This window comes from Myotis yumanensis, unplaced genomic scaffold, assembly GCF_028538775.1.
Source record: "Myotis yumanensis isolate MYYU_CA2020_CCGP unplaced genomic scaffold, mMyoYum1.0.hap1 SCAF_10, whole genome shotgun sequence".
NCBI lineage: Eukaryota > Metazoa > Chordata > Mammalia > Chiroptera > Vespertilionidae > Myotis > Myotis yumanensis.
Genome location: NW_027223761.1, coordinates 55,046,914 through 55,064,673, shown reverse-complemented (window position 1 = coordinate 55,064,673; position 17,760 = coordinate 55,046,914).

The window sequence follows — 17,760 nt, the reverse complement described above, 5'->3', positions numbered from 1 at the left end:
TTGTGGCGTTAGGTTGCTCCTCGTGGCTACAGTGTTTTGATAGGAGCAAATCAGGAGTGGAGGAAGTAGTTTAAGTGTAGAGTTGACCATCAGGAGAGTCAGTCTTTGAAATGTGTAGAACCATTTATTATCCAAGGTGACCTCAGCCTTCACCCCCCCTGAGGAAGAAAATGGTTTCACAAAAATGATCTCTAAGTTTCTATCTGGGTCTAATATTGTAGAATTTTATAATTGGGGGAGCTATGATCTCAAACAGGGTTGTTGTTTTTTTAAAATTTGGGGTCAATACAGGGAGTCTATAATTATATGCAAAGCATTTTATGTACATACGTGTCTTTTTCTCTGGGGAGATAGCCCATACTTTCATAGATGATGGGTCTATGACCTCAAACGATTAAATAACACTGATTAAGAATCAGTGACCAAAAGGGCGGGCCTTTTGGTCAGAACCTCTCCTGGGGCCACAGGAGTTGACACCTCCCTTCAGGAGGGAGGCTTATAAACCAGCAGCTGCAAAGCCCTGTTGCTTTGCCTCCACTGCCTTTGGTTAGGGCGCACCTACAGGTCTGGTCTTCATTTAAAAAGAAAGGCTAAGTCAGGCCGGTGTGGCTCGTGGTTTAGTGTAGACCCATGAACTAAGAGTTCATCGGTTCAATTCCTGGTCAGGACACATGCCTGGGTTGTGGGCTCGATCCCCAATAGGGCGTGTGCAGGAGGCAGCCAATCAGATGTTTCCATCTCTCTATCTTTCTCCCTTCCTCTCTCTCTAAAATCAATAAGTACATATTTTTTTAAAAAAGAGAGATGAAGGAGGGCGGGGGGGAGGCTAAGAAGTATTTAGCTATGCTCCATTTGTTCCCCTCCTCAAAGGTGAGGGTGTGGTTAGCACCTTTATGAGCAGAAGACTGGGTACCTTTCTCCACATAAAAAAAAAAAAAATGTTCCTACTCTGAGAAAGCTACCTTACAGCATCCATGAGGTCCGCCAAGTCCACGCTGACCCCTTTGGGGTAGCATCAGGAAACCTGCCCGTGAAGGCTGAGCACTGGAAAATCCTGCCCCTGTGGTCTGCGCATCGCTAGGATGCTTTTGCTCCTTGACAGGAGATGACATCTGCAAAGTGAACTGTGGCTGGCAGGGTGGGCTTCGTGGGTGCACAACCTGGGCAGTCACTGAAGGCCTCATCCTTAGAAAGGCCTCGTGCTTTGTGGAATGTCCTCCTGTTGCTGTCTTGAAATTTTTAACCATTCTTTTAAACAAAAGGCCACATATTCTTACTTTGCAATTGGTCCTGCAAATTAAGTTGTGATTCCTGAGTGGCTGCACATACGTACCTGAAGCCCTACCATGTCGTAGAAGGAGCATGAGCTTTGGAGTCGACAGCTGGGGATTCAAATCCCAGTTCTGTAACTGCCCAGCTGTGTGAGCTTGAGTAGGTTACTTAACCTCTCTGAGCTTCAGTGATCGCCTATGGAAAATGGTGATCATAATGTCTGCCTTTTACAATTGTTGGGGCAATTAAACAAGATGTAATAAAGTAATTGGTAGTGGTTGATTGATAATGACGATGATTTGGAAATAACTAGTCAAGAAAACATGAAATATATTAACATGAAAAATATATCAAAACAAAGCAAACAAATAAAAAAGCCATACACACCGTCTTTTGGGGCTAGCAAGGATCTTAACGATGAGCTCCTGGCTCACATTGTTTCCACCTTTGTCCTTCCACAGCACTTGGCACAAAGGCCATTATTTTTATTCTAGAGAAGCCAGGGGAGTTGCCGAGCTCACAAAGCTTGTCCTTGGCAAAGCCAGGACCCGAGTCCCCTCTGTTTGTTTTGAAGGAATTGCCTGGGGACCCCAGGAGGAACTTTTAAGCACAGTCTTTATATCTTGCTCCGTTGCAATGATCAGATTATCTGGGAATGTTCAAGGTTGTTATGTAAGTGTGTCTTTATGTATTTGGAGTAAAACATCGGGGGGGATGGGCAGCCAGAAGATGCCTGTGACTGTCCCAGGAACTTGAGGAGGAAGCCATCCATCAGCTCACCTTCACCGAGCTCCCAGTTCCGCACGGCCCAGGGTCCGTTCTCCTTCCCCCAGTCCTCCCATTCATGGGTTATCTTCTGTGATGCTGATGTCCTGCACGTGATTGATCACCCACCGCTATCTCGGGGACCTGAGAGTGACCTTCTGGACGCATTTGTAAGGAACCAGCTTGGAAACAAAAACAAAAACTTGAAGGCATCCTCTGGTGGGCCTGAGATAAGGGGACCTCAGAGCCTTTTGTCATTAGCCTGGCAAAACAGTCCAAACAATCAAAAAATCCATAAGAAAATATTCTGCTTCCAGGGACTTAAAAGAGACTTCTCATTTCACCTACCCCATCAACACGATACCATCCCCATGTAAGAAAACAAATGTGTTTGTGAGAGGAGGAGAGGAGGGGAGGAAAGAAGAGAAGGAGATTAATGGAGAAAGGGAGGGAGCGGGGAGGAGAGGAGGAACGCAGGGGGAAAGATGAAGAAAACGACAGAGAAAGAGATTGAATGTATTTGGAAGGAGATAGGGAGTAATATAGGGAGTAAACATCAGGGACTAATATTTACCTGAATAATGCCGGGAGGCTAACTCAAATCATCAGGACGACTCAACCCAAGTCACCTTGTTAAATTGAACTCAATCGGCGCAATGCTAATTCCTGGGCTGGGAAAGGTCTGGGCTTGGGTTTGGGTTCGGGTCATTTGTCGTGTGAGCATGGACATGTCATTTCATGTCATAGACCTCAGTTTCCTCATCAGAAGTGGGGGGAATCGATGAGACGGGACACGCGAAAGTAATTTGAAGAAATAGAGTGTAACACAAGCAAACACGGTCTCAAATTTACGCTCAAGCTGGATCCATTCCACTTAAATCAAAACAGGCCTCAACACGCCCCCAGCTCTGCTTTTCATGGGCTCAGTGCAGTTTTCTACCTTGTGTTTTTAAAATAAATAAATACATCATCCAATGACCTCGTCCCATCACTAGGCCCAGGTGAACTCATCTGGTGAACCCAGGGTACAAATCTGAAATCATATGAAAAGAAAAGTACATGCCCCACCCCCCGCCCCTCCTGCCCCGCTCCCATTGGTCAGTGCATTTATTAGAGTGGCGGTGCAGGTCTGGTTAGAAATGAGATCTGCTTCTGACTCCAGTTCCGCCACTCATGTGCTGTGTGACCCCAGCAGGTGTCAACATCACCCCCCACCCTCGCTCTTCCCACTCCTGAAGTGGAAACACCTCCTTCCCTGTGTTGTTACCTCAAGGGCAGGAGCTTAGTGCCATCATCAGATCACCTGGCACCTTTAGTCTCTCCCTCTGCTGACCATGGCTGTAGCCTCGGCCCCAGCTGGGGAGCACACGGCACTTTCCCTGCTCCCTTCCTCTTTTTCATCCTCTTACCCAGCTCCACGCCCACCCATTTAGGTGTCTTTCCCTGGCCCCCAAAGCAAAGCCTGGGGCTGAGTGCCTGAGCTACCATGGGGGAGCATTTCTGTGAAGGCTTCGGTAGAAAATGAAACCACTCCTGCCCTGACTGGTTTGGCTCAGTGGATAGAGCGTCGGCCTGTGGACTGAAGAGTCCCAGGTTCGATTCCGGTCAAGGGCATGTACTTGGTTGTGGGCACATCCCCAATGGCGGGTGTGCAGGAGGCAGCTGATCGATGTTTCTCTCTTATCAATGTTTCTAACTCTCTCTCCCTCTCCCTTTCTCTCTGTAAAAATCAATAAAATATATTAAAAAAAGAAAATGAAACCACTCCTTTATGACTGTGTCTGCCCTGGGTGCCAACAATGAAAACAGACTCTAGATCACTAATAGGAAAGGGAATTTATTGGAGGGCTATTGGAGGATAGAGAGAACTAGCCTAAGAAGTGCATGGAAATTAGGGAGATTCTTGTGCTGGGAAGGAAGCAGTGGGGGGCAGTGAAAAGGTCTGGGTTTGAGTTTTGGCTCCAATGATAATTTGTTGTGTGAACATGGACCTGTCCTTCCAAGTCTGAGCCCTCCGTTTTCCCATCCAGAAGTGGAGGTCAGAGGGCGGGGCCAGAGGAGTCCCAGCAACGGTGCCGGGGCAGGAGCAGTTTGGCCAGCGTGCTGGTTCGGCTGCTTTAGAACAAATGACTTCCAGCTGTCTCCATGGAGAACCTCCACTACAGGCACGTCCTTCGATGGCTCCCCGGAGACTCCCAGTTCCAGGGAAGACCACCGGGTGGGCTAAGCCCAAGGCCAGTGCCTATGCTCAGACTGTGGCAGGGCTGAGTGTGTGTGTGTGTGTGTGTGTGTGTGTGTGTGTGTGTGAGAGAGAGAGAGAGAGAGAGAGAGAGAGAGAGAGAGAGATCCTACAATGTGGAAGGTGGATTCTATATCACACTGAGACAAACCAGCCCTTAAAAAGAAAGAGGATCCTAGCCGGTTTGGCTCAGTGGATAGAGTGTCGGCCTGCAGACCCAAAGGTCTCGGGTTCGATTCTGGTCAATGGCAGGTACCTTGGTTGCAGGCTTCTCCCTGGCCTGGGCCCTGGTCAGGGTGCATGCAGGAGGCAACCAATCAACGTGTTTCTCTCACATAAATATTTCTCTGTGTCTTTCCCTCTCTCTTCTGCTCTCTCTCTAAAAATCAATGGAAAAATATCTTCAGGTGAGGATTTTAAAAAGGAAAAAAAGAAAGAGGGATTGGATGACAGATGTTACTAATAAAACTATGACAAATGTCCACCGCAGCGCAGAAGAGGACCTTTATTGCTCTGGAGCTCATGGGATCTAAGAGCCTGCCTTGTGCGGGGATGCCTCCTCTGGATGGACAAAGGGCCCAAGAATGGCGCCCAGATGTTTAGTGCTCATTGGTGTGGATGGGAAGGATCCAGCTGTGTCTGCTCATGGAACATGATGGGTGTGTGTGTGTGTGTGTGTGTCCATGAATCAACATTAAATTAAAGTAAATAATTAGGTATTTATTGTCTTTGAAAAAAACACACACACATAAAAATATGAATATGTTAAATGGTGAGTGACCAGCTATTCAGATGGCTCTTGGCTGATTTCTGCACAGCTGTTTCTCCAAACCTGTCTGCACTCAGGCAGATGCTGCAAGCAGCCCACGTGTGTTTCCCACACACTCTTGGCTCCCAGCAAACTCTCCCGAACTCTGGGTGGCCGTGTCACTGATCATTACGGTCCCTGCCTGAGGAACTGACAGTCTGCTTCCTTTCTTCTGAATCCTTCAAACCCTAATTATTCAAAAAAAATAAATCCAAGACTCAAGCCCGGCAGCTGAATGCTTTTTTTCTTTGGGAAAGGCCAGTTTTCAGCAGAAAACTATCCCTGGCAAAAGCAGCTCCTAACCCCCGGCCCCCTTTTTTTTTTGCCCCAAGATCAAGTGTTCTGATGAATCTCAGCAGCCATTGGATCCATTTCCTGCCAAATGGTGACAAACTAACAAGAAGATCATGATTAATCACCCCCAGCCCTTCCCTGCCAACAAATAGGACTGCCTCGGGGCAATCCCGAATGTCCGCATTTACTCCAACACTCGATATAGGTTACGTGAGACTGAGTTCTCACTTTTCCATGTTTGTGCACAGCTCTGTGGTTTGCATGGAGCTTTCTAGGTTTCCCTATTTATACACATTTGATTTGATCCCCATGATCCTCACCAGGCAACCATCATCTTTCTCCTGGATTATTGTAAACACCTCCCACCTTTCTCAATATCCACGCTTTCTTTTCTCTTTTTTTGTTAGTTGAAGTACATTTAATATACAATGAAAAGCACAGGTCTTGGTTGTTCACTTTGATGAATTTTGACAGCTGTACACACTGTGTAACTGCCATGTACAGCAAGATATAAAACATTTCCAACACCCCAGAACATCCCTTCATTTTTCTTTCTAGTCCGTTTCCCTTCCTTCCCCAGGCAACTACTTTCTGACGTCTACCACCGTAGACATCAGATTACTTTTTCCATACGTGGAGTTCATTTCACAGCAATGGGAACACACAGCGTGTACACTTCTGTGCCGTTTTTCCTGTTGTCTGTATTAGGAGTGCCTTCCTTTTTACTGCTGAGTAGAATTCCATTCCAGAAAATACACCCCAATTTGCTCATGAATTCTTCTGATAGAAATTTGTGGGTTTCTGGGGGCCATGATGTTTGCTATGACAAATACAGCTGGTAGGAAAATTCTTGTACAAATATTTTTGTGAGCATATGTTTTCATTTAACTTGAATAAATACCTAGGAATGAAACAGCCGGGTCATAGGGTAGGTGTATGTTTAACTTTATAAGAAACCACCACATAGTTCTCCAAAGCAGTTTATCAGATATATGAGTTGTCAACATCCACTCACGCTTCCTCCGGTCACTTCTCCTCGTAGGCTCCAGAGAAATCTCTCCAAAACATAACCTTGATCCCATCACTTTTCTGCTTAAGCCCTTTTAATGGCTTCCGACTGTCCTTAGGATAAAGTCCACATTTTGTAACATAGCCCCTGCAATTTGACCCCCCGCTTTGTTTCAGCTACTGCTTCCCCCTGTCTCCCTGCACCCTTGTATCTGCGTCCCAGCCACAGAACGGATTCCGTCCATTCCTGGCATGTGGTGAAGCTCGCTCCCTCCCTCCCCAGGGCTGCTGTGCGTGGGCTCCCTCTTCCCAGGCAGCCCTTCTTCACCCCTTTGCTGCTGTGCCCATTTATCTATCAAGTGTCCATTGAAAAGTTACTTCCTCAGGGTCTTCCTCTGCACCCAAGTCAGGTCCCTGTTACCAGTTCCTGTAGCGCCCTGGCTTTCTCCTTCTTAACAGTCATTGCTCTGTTTTAATTATTTCTTAATCACATATACCTATTTGAATAGGTTCTACAGTCACATGATTTAATAATTCTCAAAAGATATATAGTGGAAAGTTTTATTTCCACCCCTGTTACCATTTGCGAACGTAGGTTTCCCAACTATGTGTATATATTTTTTATTAATTCTCACAAAAGGATATTTTTTCCACTGATTTTTAGAGAGAGTGGAAGGGAGGGAAGGAGAGAGAGAGAGCAACATGGATGTGATAGAGACACATTGATTGGTTGCCTCCCACACAAACCTGGACTAGGCTGGGGATGGAACCTGCAACCCAGGTAAGTGCCCTTGACTGGGAATTGAACCTGCAACACCTCGGTGCACAGGCTGGCACTCTAACCACTGAGCACATTGGCCAGAGCCCAACTACATTAAAAAAAACCACACACACAAAAATACCCTTATATGGTTAAAATTTTGTTTTCTAGACTTTTAAAGTTGCCTATATAATATTTTACATACACAATAGCCAATTCTATCTGTATTGTTACACTATCATTAGTATTACATTAATACACTCCCACACTTTGCTTTTCCCACTCACCAATATGTCTTGGCCATTTCCCATTTCAGAACGTAGAGAGCTTCCTCCTTCTTTGTCACCAAATCCCAGTGTTTCCCTCAGGCCTGTTGACCACTTCAGCTATTTTTAATCTCTTGCTATTTATAAACAAGGCTGCAATGATAACCGTCATTATATATGACTTTTTATGAGTGTGAGGACATCTGAAGGACAATCGCTTAGAAACAATCTGCTGCTACAAAGGGTAAATGAGTTTGCATTTTAACAAAGTTTGGCAAATTGCCCTCCATGGGGTTGTACCTTTGTATTCCCACCTGCAACGTACCTGTTTCACCTTGGCCTCATCCATAGGTGTTGCAGAACATTCAGACATTTGGCGATCTGAGAGCAGAAAACTATTACCTGAGAATAGTTTTAGTTTGTATTTCTTACTTAAGAAACTATGCATCTGGTAGGGTTTGTGGTGTTTTTAGTCACTTAGCGCAGTGTTGGCATGTAGGAGATATCCAATATATCTAGTGATATAATAATAAACATATATATTATGTATCCATGATATATATATCATGTTCTGTGCATATGTATATGAGGCCTGATGCATGAAATTCATGCAAGAGTAGGCCTTCACAGCCCCAGCTGCCTTGTGGGCTGGAGGCTCCATGGCCCCGCCCACTAGTCGTTCCAGAAGGTCATTCTGCCATCTGGCCTAATTAGCATATTAGCTCTTTATTATATAGTGTGTGTGTGTGTGTGTATATATATATATATATATATATATATATATATATATATATAATTTGTTAAATGGCTAAAAAAAACCTGAATGCTTGAAGAGGTTAAGGTGAAATGATTTAGGACACACAGCTCATATGGGGAGACTTCCTGGCATCAAGTACAATGTGGTTTCTGCATCCCCACATTTCTTGGAGGGTCCAGAAGGAGAGAGAAAAGGAGATGTCACTGAAAAGCAAAAGGTAGAGTCTTAGCCGTGCTCTCAGTGTTACTGTTAGAATCACTTACATGATACCAGGTATTCTATTCAAACCAACTGGAGAATGCCTGGCTCAGGTCAGCTCCTGGGGTCTCATAGCTCTGTATTTGGTCACAAATGTGGCCTTGGGACTTGATCAGCCCTGGGTAGGAATCGCAGCCCTGCTATTAGCTGAGTCCATCTTCTCCCTAAGAGGCAAGTAGATGACAACACCTGCCTCGAATGGACACCCGGAGGCTTCTGCTTTGCCTGATCCTCTTCCTCCAACAACTCTTCTCCCTGTTCACACTTGTGACCCCAGGCTCCTGGCAGAGCTGAATGGATCCAAGCGGGACTGACCCAAGGTGGGTCAATCAGAATCTCAACCAGAATTTGGGAAAGAACCCAGAAGCTCCGTTATTCCTTGACTTGGGAAGTAGGATAAGACTGTGACTGGCTAGCCCTGTGTGACTCTCTGTTGGAGTTTGAGGGGGCCCAATGAGCCCCCTTTCTTTGCCTTGCTTCAGAGGGAATTGGGGGTGGCCGCGGTTATGGGAGAGGAAGAGCAGCACATGGACTTTTGTAAACATGGCTCAGTGTGCAGTGCTGAGCCCCCAGTGAGACAGACTCTCCAGGGGCAGCCCTCAACAGCTGGTGGCTGCCTCACATAGATGTGAGGGCGATTGGGGGCTTTTTGAGAGCCTCCAAAGAAGGAAGGGGAGGAGAAAGGGTTGAGCCAGGAATGCCTGGTCCTTTTCCCAAATCCATCCATCAAAGGCTGGGAGTGTAAGCCTGATGGAGTCCCCTTCCTTGGAAACACCCTGACACGGAGATGCAGAGGGAAGCAGAGCTGAGAGACAATCTCACCTGAGAAGAAGCTCTAGTTATCTGGGCTCTGACACCCCAGCTTCTGCTTCTAGTCTCTCTTCTGAAGCCCAGCCCCACTTCTTGCCCTCAAGTCCTCTCAGATACATGGCATTCTTTGTAATGACATGCCCCCTTTATTTCATCCTTCCACGTGGGTCCTGTTACTGGTAACCAACACCCCTTTATTTGGACTCTGAGTCACACAATCGTTGTGAAATTTCATAGAGAGTGAATATAGGGGGCCTGGTATGGTGAACTCAATATGTGTGTAGTTTTGTTTATTTACTTATTTTCATAAGGGAAGGGATGTGGCAAAGCTCGGTCAACTCATTTCAGGTTTGAACAAGACACCAAACAAACCCCAAGGTCTTGAAATTTCTACTTGAAGGTCAAACATCCGTTGGAAGGTAGTATATTTGCTGTGAAAACATGTCTGTCACAGGCTGGGAAGACAGCGTGGGGTAGGAGCTGGGGCCAGGCTCCAACATCTACCGGCTGGGAAGGCTGACAAAAGTCATCACCTCGGGGAGCCTGAATGTGCTCAATCATAAAAGAAAAGCCTAATTTGTGTGGCTGTTGGAAGTACCAAATGTGCTCCTGCTGCAGAATGAGGGCTCAGTGAGTGGTAGGCACCATTGTACTATTCGAGACACTCCCCCAAAGACCCCCCCTTTCTGATCATAAGAGCTACCTGCCTGATTATCCGGCCCTTTTTACCTGGAGTTCAGAATCAAATTTAAAACGTAGTCATGGCAACCCTGTTCCCATTAAGGTTGTCATATTGTAAACCTTTTTCCTGACTCTTGATTTTTTACTCCTGAAGCTTATCAAGCAATGAGACGAAGCTTATCAGCCTGACCAGACCGGGAGAGCTCACACACACACACAAACACACACACACACACACACACACACACGTTTCAGTCAAACAGTTATTTTTCAAGGCAATTCCCACTTGGGTAACTCCCTGCCAAAAGAAAATGTAAATCACTTCTTAGTCCAGCGTGCAGGGGCTCTGAGAACTAGCCCAAGAGAAATTTAATCTTGGGCTACATAACAGAAACCGGGCAGCCAGCCAGCAAACTTTTGTTTTGTGTTTTAAGAAAAATGGACAGAAATGCAATGTGCTCTTTGTCAAGCGATGTCTACGCTGACCAAGCACAGCCCCTCTGGGCCAAGGGCTCACCCCAGGAAAGAACTGGGGTTGGTAGGTGGGTTGAGCTAAAGGAGGGCCTTGGGGTTCAACTCCCCTGGGTGACTTAAAGGCGGCAGAAAATGCTAAGGGATGAAACACTGAACCTCAGCATCCTGGATGTTGGTTCTAAAAGTGTCACCGATCGGAAGCAACCCAGGGTAGAGTGCAGGTGGGGAGGTGGGGGAGGGAGGGAAGCTGGGAGATGAGCTGGGGCCAGATCACAGAGGGAAGGAAGCTGGCGCCTTCCCTTAGGAAGCCCTTGGACCATTTTATTTTATTTTATTATTTACATATTTTTATTTTATTTTTATCCATCATCTGCATGGTGTGTTGTGTGTTCCCTACCCCACCTTGGACCACTTTAAATTACGGTATTGTCTTTTCTATTCTCCAACTCAAGGTTGATTGAACTGGGAGTCAGGAGTTTTCTCATCATCATATAATTACTGTAACAATACTTAGAGGGAGACTTTATGACTTTCCTTTTCCAGTTGAGTAAACGGAGACTCAGAGGGGAACGAAATTGCCTAGATTACCCGGCTAGGTGGAGCCAACACGTGAACTCGAGTCCAAGAGCCTTCAGGCCCCGTCACTGCATTTTCCAGTTTGGCTCCGAGGCAAGGGCAGTATCTCATTTATTCATCTTTGTTTTCCCTACCCCTCCCTGCCTGCTCCCAGCTCTCCAAAATTTAGTGGAGTTTTGGGGGGTTGAAAAAGTCAAACATGACCTCACCGGTGTTTCTCGCTCCAGCAGGCCCTGGAAGTGGCTGCAGGAGCTGGCAAAAGCAGTGCACTCGGAGGCCAGAGGCCCCTCTCTCCCCTTCGGAGCACATTCCCCTTCCCTCTCCTGTCTCTGGGAGAGGAATTTTGCCCATGGGAGCTGTCTCAGGTGCCGACTGCTCCCCTGACCTTTCCGTGCCTCCCTAACACATTCCTGCATCTAAATCAGAGCTGGTCAATGTTTCACTCCCCGGCGACCCTCCCAGCCGTGTCTTCTGACTGGTGAACAATTAACCTCCAGCAGCTCTAGATCCTCTCTCCTCAGAAGCCTCCCAACACTTTACTGCTGGGCGTCAATGATCTAACAAACCTGACAGGCCCCCGGGCTTGCTCTCCTCTGCAAGGAGCCTCTCGTGTACATGTTTCCAGCGATTCCGATGACATAGAATTCTTCCAAACTAGGAAAAACACATCTTAGGGACGACTGAGCCGAAGCACCCACACCGACTCCCGAGTCACATTTTCTGCTGGAAATTCTCACAAAAGACCAGAGAGGAGGGGCAAAGTTCTCTTAACTTGTGCAGTTTTTTTTCTCTTTTTTATTTTTCAAAATGAGGAGCGTCATTCTTCTCTCTTACATTTAATTTGCAAATTAAATGACAATGCACAGTAGCAATTTATTTTTATTTTTTAAAATATATTTTATTGATTTTTTACAGAGAGGAAGGGAGAGGGATAGAGAGTTAGAAACATCGATGAGCGAGAAACATCGATCAGCTGCCTCCTGCACAGCCCCTACTGGGGATGTGCCCACAACCAAGGTACGTGCCCACAACCAAGGTACGTGCCCTTGACTGGAATCGAACTTGGGACTCTTCAGTCCACAGGCCGACGCTCTAGCCACTGAGCCAAACTGGTCAGGGCTCACAGTAGCAATTTAATACGTATTCATGCTTAGGAAACTGTAGTGAAGTTTAGAAAACCATAGAATGGGGGGCCTGGAAAAGCTGGATAGAGCTTTACATCTTTGCAAGTGAGGAGGCCCAGAGAGGAGTCTGAGATACATTCAATGACCTTTCAGCCAGTTGGTGGCCTATCGTCTAGTCCAGCACTGTCCACTAGAAATACAATATATAAGCCATGTGTGTAATTTTAAAAGTTTTAGTAATCACATGAAAGAATAAGGAAACAAGTGAAACTAACCCTAATAACGTTTTATTTGACACAGTGTATACAGTATATTACATTTCAGGTAATCCATATAAAAATGATTAATGAAATATTTTACATTTTTATTTATGCAAATCTTCAATCTGGTGTGTATGTTGCATGTACAGCACAATGAACTGAGACCAGCCACATTTCAAGAGCTTAAGGTGGCCAGCGGCTACTGTATTGGACCGTGCAGGTCAAGCCCAATTCAATTCAGCAAACATTTTGTGCACGTGGCATAAGCCAGGCACGCTATTAAATGCAGGGATCTGAAGAGGCACACACACAGCAGGGACATAGGAAACCCCAAGCCTTAACCCACGGTAGAGACTCACTCCCCATCTAGGCTGCTGAATTACTCATCCATGTTTGGTTGAGCAAGTGAAGAAAAAACAAAATTCTTTAGGGAAAATATCTACATCTCTCGGGCTTTTTCCTCTGCTCAGTTACCAGGGTGACCGACATCCCTCCACCCCTCTGCCCAAGGCTCTTGCTGCAAAGAGATGAGGATGTTCCGTTTCTCAGTTCCTCAGCTGCTGGGAACTGCTCTGTGCCTTGGAGGCCTCACGTTGAAATGGATCTTAGCGTCCAGTTCACCTCCAGGAGGGTTTACCTCGCTTCTTCCCATTGAGCATGTTGTGCACAGCTTGCCTTTGCTGGGGTGCTGCGGGGCCAGGCGGGAGTGGCTTTCCCTTTTCTGTAGCCTGGACCACTCTGCTTCCGGCTCCTGCCCACTTGGGAACTGTGTGTTCCGATAAAAAGCACCCAGAACACGAATCCCTACCAAAATGGAACAGGGCCTTGCCGCAGCTACAGTATTTCTTGAAAGAATAGCAACTGCCTTAAGGGCCACCGATAAAGACGTTTGTGAACCCGGAATGATCAAGGAGAATGCAATGTTCTGCTCGAGATCATCAGCGTGATCCCATGGGGAAGTCTCCCACTAGAGGAGCACAGTGTGTGTGGGAACCAGGCCCTAGAATAGGGTGAAACTTTGCATCAAGAAACAATTCAAAATTAGATCACATCCTGGAACATAGAGCATATGACACCCTGAGAGGCTTGCTTGGCTGAACTTGAACTGGATTGACTATAGCATTTAAAAAAGAAAAAAAAAAAATCAAAACCACGGGTTTATTTTGTCATTTGAAACAATTTGATTATTTATATCCCATTCAGTCAACAAATACTTTTTGAGTGCCCACTGGGCACTGTACTAATCATTAAACACACAGGTTTGAAGAAAGAAAAGGTGGTTGTGCCCCAAGGAGGCTCTCAGTCTAGCAGGAAGCCGATGTAAAGAAGAGCAATGCCAGGGAAGGACACCCAACCCCCAGGTAGAATTCAGGGTGAGACCCTAAAGGCTGAGAAGTCAGGACTTCAGAAACAGTTTAAAGACACTCATTTTGAAGATGAAGAAACTGAGGCACAGAGGGGTCACACGCTTTGGTTAAGGTCATGTAGCGAGTTAGTGGCAGAGCAATGATGAGAATTCACGTGCCTTAACTTGGGGACTAACATGACCACCTTCGCCACTGCTCCCAGGGCGGCTCCTGGAGATGAGGACTGAGCTGTCTCCACAGTCATTCACTCAGGATGATGGCTCTAGATTGGACATAGATTAGAGGGGGAAAAAAATGAAGAAGAAAAAAAGAATAGGGAAAAAAACATTTAGTAGCTGATACACCATGTTTAAAACCAAGGGCCTGAGTGAGCTTCTCTAGGTAGAAAAGAGAAAAGAAAGTCCAGGATTGAGGGCCACAGATCATTGACATTTCATATTGCGTAGAGTCGGAGGAGCCGACACAGGGGCTGAGAGGGAGCAGATGGTGGACTAGGACTATGGATGCCCAGGGGGAAAAGTGCTCCGAGAAGGAAGAGTGCCTCACTGCAGGGAATGCTGCTGAGAAGGAAAGGAAGACAATGACCATAAAAAAGGCTCATTGGGGTACGGCCTTCTGGTGACATCGGTGAGTCAATGAGAGGCGGCAGCTGAGGCAGGGTGGGGTGGAGTTTGAGGAAGAATTGGGGAAGTGAGGACAGAGCATGGAGTTTGCTCTTTCAGAAAGTTTGGCCACAGCCAGCCGAGAAATAGGGTGAAACCGAGAAGAAGATGGGGTTGGGTCAAGAGAGTTTTGCTTTCTTTATAAAATAATACTGAATGCCAACTGTGATTGAAAAATAAAAATAAAATAGGAACCTGAGAGAGTTTTGGTGTTTGGTTTTCAGATGGGGCACTTAGCTCATGCTCGTGTGTCCATATTCACCCTGTTCCTCCTTCCCCGAGTGCCTCTTCTGGCAAAGCCCTTCTCACTCTATAAGATCCAGATGTAAGGACCCCGTCCTTTATCAGAAGGCCTTTTCCCAGGCCCAGGGAGAGCCCGGCCCTGAGCCCCATGCATTCTGTGTGCACATTGTCTGCCTTCAGGCTTATCTTCCTGGGTGGCAGTGGAAGGCTTTCCTGTCTCTTCTCCACTGGACAAGAACAGGGTAGGGCAGGGACCCTGTGTTCTCAAGGTTGTGTCATTGGCACAGGCAGGTGATCAGAACTTGGCACTAGGGAGATGCTCATTAACTATTTGATGAACAGTTTGGAGTTAGATTATTTCACAGATTAGGGGGAACCCTGGGGGACCATTAAATCTCCTGTCCTACCCCATTAGCTGTTCCCAGGTCCAGAACTGCACTGCCAACTCCACAAGACGCCTGGGGCTGAAACCCTCATGGTCCTATCAAACCTAAAACTTCCCCATAAGCGATCACGCTGGGGTCTGTGGTCTATACTTTTACCTTGACTTTAGCAGCATCTGCCAGATTGAGGCTGGGGAACAGCTTGTGAACCAAAGGGAAAGCACTTTCCTGAATCTGACAAGAGGTGAAGCTGATGGGATAGGTGGGTGGGGAAGGGAGAGTTGATTCCCCAGAATGAATGCCTTAGGCTGTGGGCTAAAAAAATGGAGATCTTTCAGGGGGCACCACAAGGTGTCACTGTTGATCCTCAGTTAAACAAAACCTGATTTGGGCAGGGATTTCAGAAACAGTTTAAAGACCCTTATTTTGCAGGTGAAGAAACCGAGGCACAAAGAGTTCACACAATTTGGTTAAGATCATGAGGCAAGTTAGTGGCAGAGCAATGATGAGAATTCACGTGCCTTAACTTGGGGACCAACATGACCACCATCCCCACGGCTCCCAGGGTGGCTTGTGGAGATGAGGACTGAGCTGTCCCTATAGTCATTCACTCAAGACAATGGCTCTAGATTGGACACAGAATAGAGAAAAAACGGAGAAAGAAAGGAGAATAGAAAAAAACCCTCGGCGTTCACTTTCACATGTGCCTTATGCAACGTGTTCAGTTTAGATGCCATCGCTCACAATGAGAGCATGGCACCCAGGGCCTCCGTCCGTGCCGTGGTTTGAATAGCTGAATAGAAAAGGATCAGGTAATGGATTTCATCCTTTTGTGGTTTCGACTTAAAAAGGGTCTGGTTCCCAAAGAAAACAAGAAGCCAAGTTGCTTCAGCAAAGAATTGGCTGAAACCTAAGTAGGAACCAGATAAAAAAAAAACAACCAAAAAACATTTGCTGAATAGAAGGACGAGGATACGTTTCTGGGCCCTGCTGTTTGGGGAATGGGGAGCTCAGGGCAGGAGACCCTTTGTGAACCAGTGACCCCGAGGCCAGGTGTTTATTCCAGTGTCTGGAAAGAACAAGGCAGCGGAACAGTCCTAAGGGAGGGACTCTGTCCTCCCCCACCAGGTGTCTCAGGAGGTCCCCCTCCTCCCCAGTCTGATTCCACCAGGCCTTTCTGGCCCATCTTGGTTTCTAGTGGCATCGCCTTTCCTTGTCTCCCAGGTAACCTTTGTTGTTGTTGTTAATCCTCACCTCAGGATATTTTTCCCATTGATTTTTGGAGAAAGTGGAAGGGAGGGAGGGAAGGGAGGGAGAGAGAGAGAGAGAGAGAGAGAGAGAGAGAGAGAGAAACATTGATGTGAGAGAGACACATGGATCGGTTTGCCTCCCGCACGGGTGGAGATTGAACCTGCAACCCAAGTATATGCTCCGCTCCCTTGACTGGGAATCGAACCCAAGACCCTTTGGTCTGGCCAACACTCCAACCACTGAGGCAAACCAGCCGGGGCAACTTTTTTTTTTTTTTTTTTTAAATATATTTTATTGATTTTTTACAGAGAGGAGGGAAGAGGGATAGAGAGTTAGAAACATCGATGAGAGAGAAACATCGATCAGCTGCCTCCTGCACACCTCCCACTGGGGATGTGCCCGCAACCCAGGTACATGCCCTTGACCGGAATCGAACCTGGGACCTTTCAGTCCACAGGCCGACGCTCTATCCACCGAGCCAAACCGGTTTCGGCTTTTTTTTTTTTTAATTAAAAAAGCTTTATTGTTTTCTTAGGAAATATCAATATAAGCTCATGACAAAGATCCAGATACCAAGTAGCAGAAAGAAGAAAATACAAAGATCTGTAATACCTCCATTCAGAAATCATTGCTGTCAACATATTGCTGCTCGGGGTCAGGAAGTCGGCCTATGGGGCACCTGCCATGTGTTTCTAGTTGTGAAACACCACACACCAACCTGGGCTCTCCCAGAGCTTGCATTCCAGATGGGGGAGACAGGCACGCAATTTTTAAAAAGAAGCAAAATATAGGGAATGTCAGTCAGATTGTGGTAAGTGCTTTGAAGGTAAATAAACCAGAGAAGGGGACCGAGAATTGAGTGCTGGTGAGGTAGTGAAGTAGGATATTTAAAAAGGGTGGGGAAGGGGAAAAATTTTCCTCTCCCTCCTCTGGTTCTTTAGGCTGGCCGAATAATCAAATCAACAGGAGGCAGATTGCCAAGGGAAAATCAAATTTAACCTCGTATGCATGGGAACCTCATATCCATGCATGAGAAGCTCAGATATTGAAAGGGGGATCCAGGGATATAAGACATCCTGAGGTAGGGAAGCCCTTAGGGGCATCAATGGGTCATTGCAGGGTGATACGAAGAACAAACATTTAGTAAATAGAACTGCACCCTGCGCTATAGATAGGTCAAAAGAAGTTATGTCTGATAATTTCTTATTATGGGCAAGGCCTTTCATTCAAATTCTTCTGGGTAGTTAAGCGGTGGGGGCAGAAGTTTCTCTTGAGCCTGAAGCTAATATTGCCTTTAGCTGGAGACCACTACAGCACATCTTGGGGTGACTCACTTTGGACCCTCCCCACCCCCCACAAAAGTGATGTTTGAACCTGAGGCAGATAAGGGAACATCTGATGAAAGACCCTTGCCTTCCATTTTCCATGCCTATATAATAATGCAATCTTCTTATATAATAAAAGCCTAATATGCTAAGTGTCCAGTCGTCCATTCAACCAAT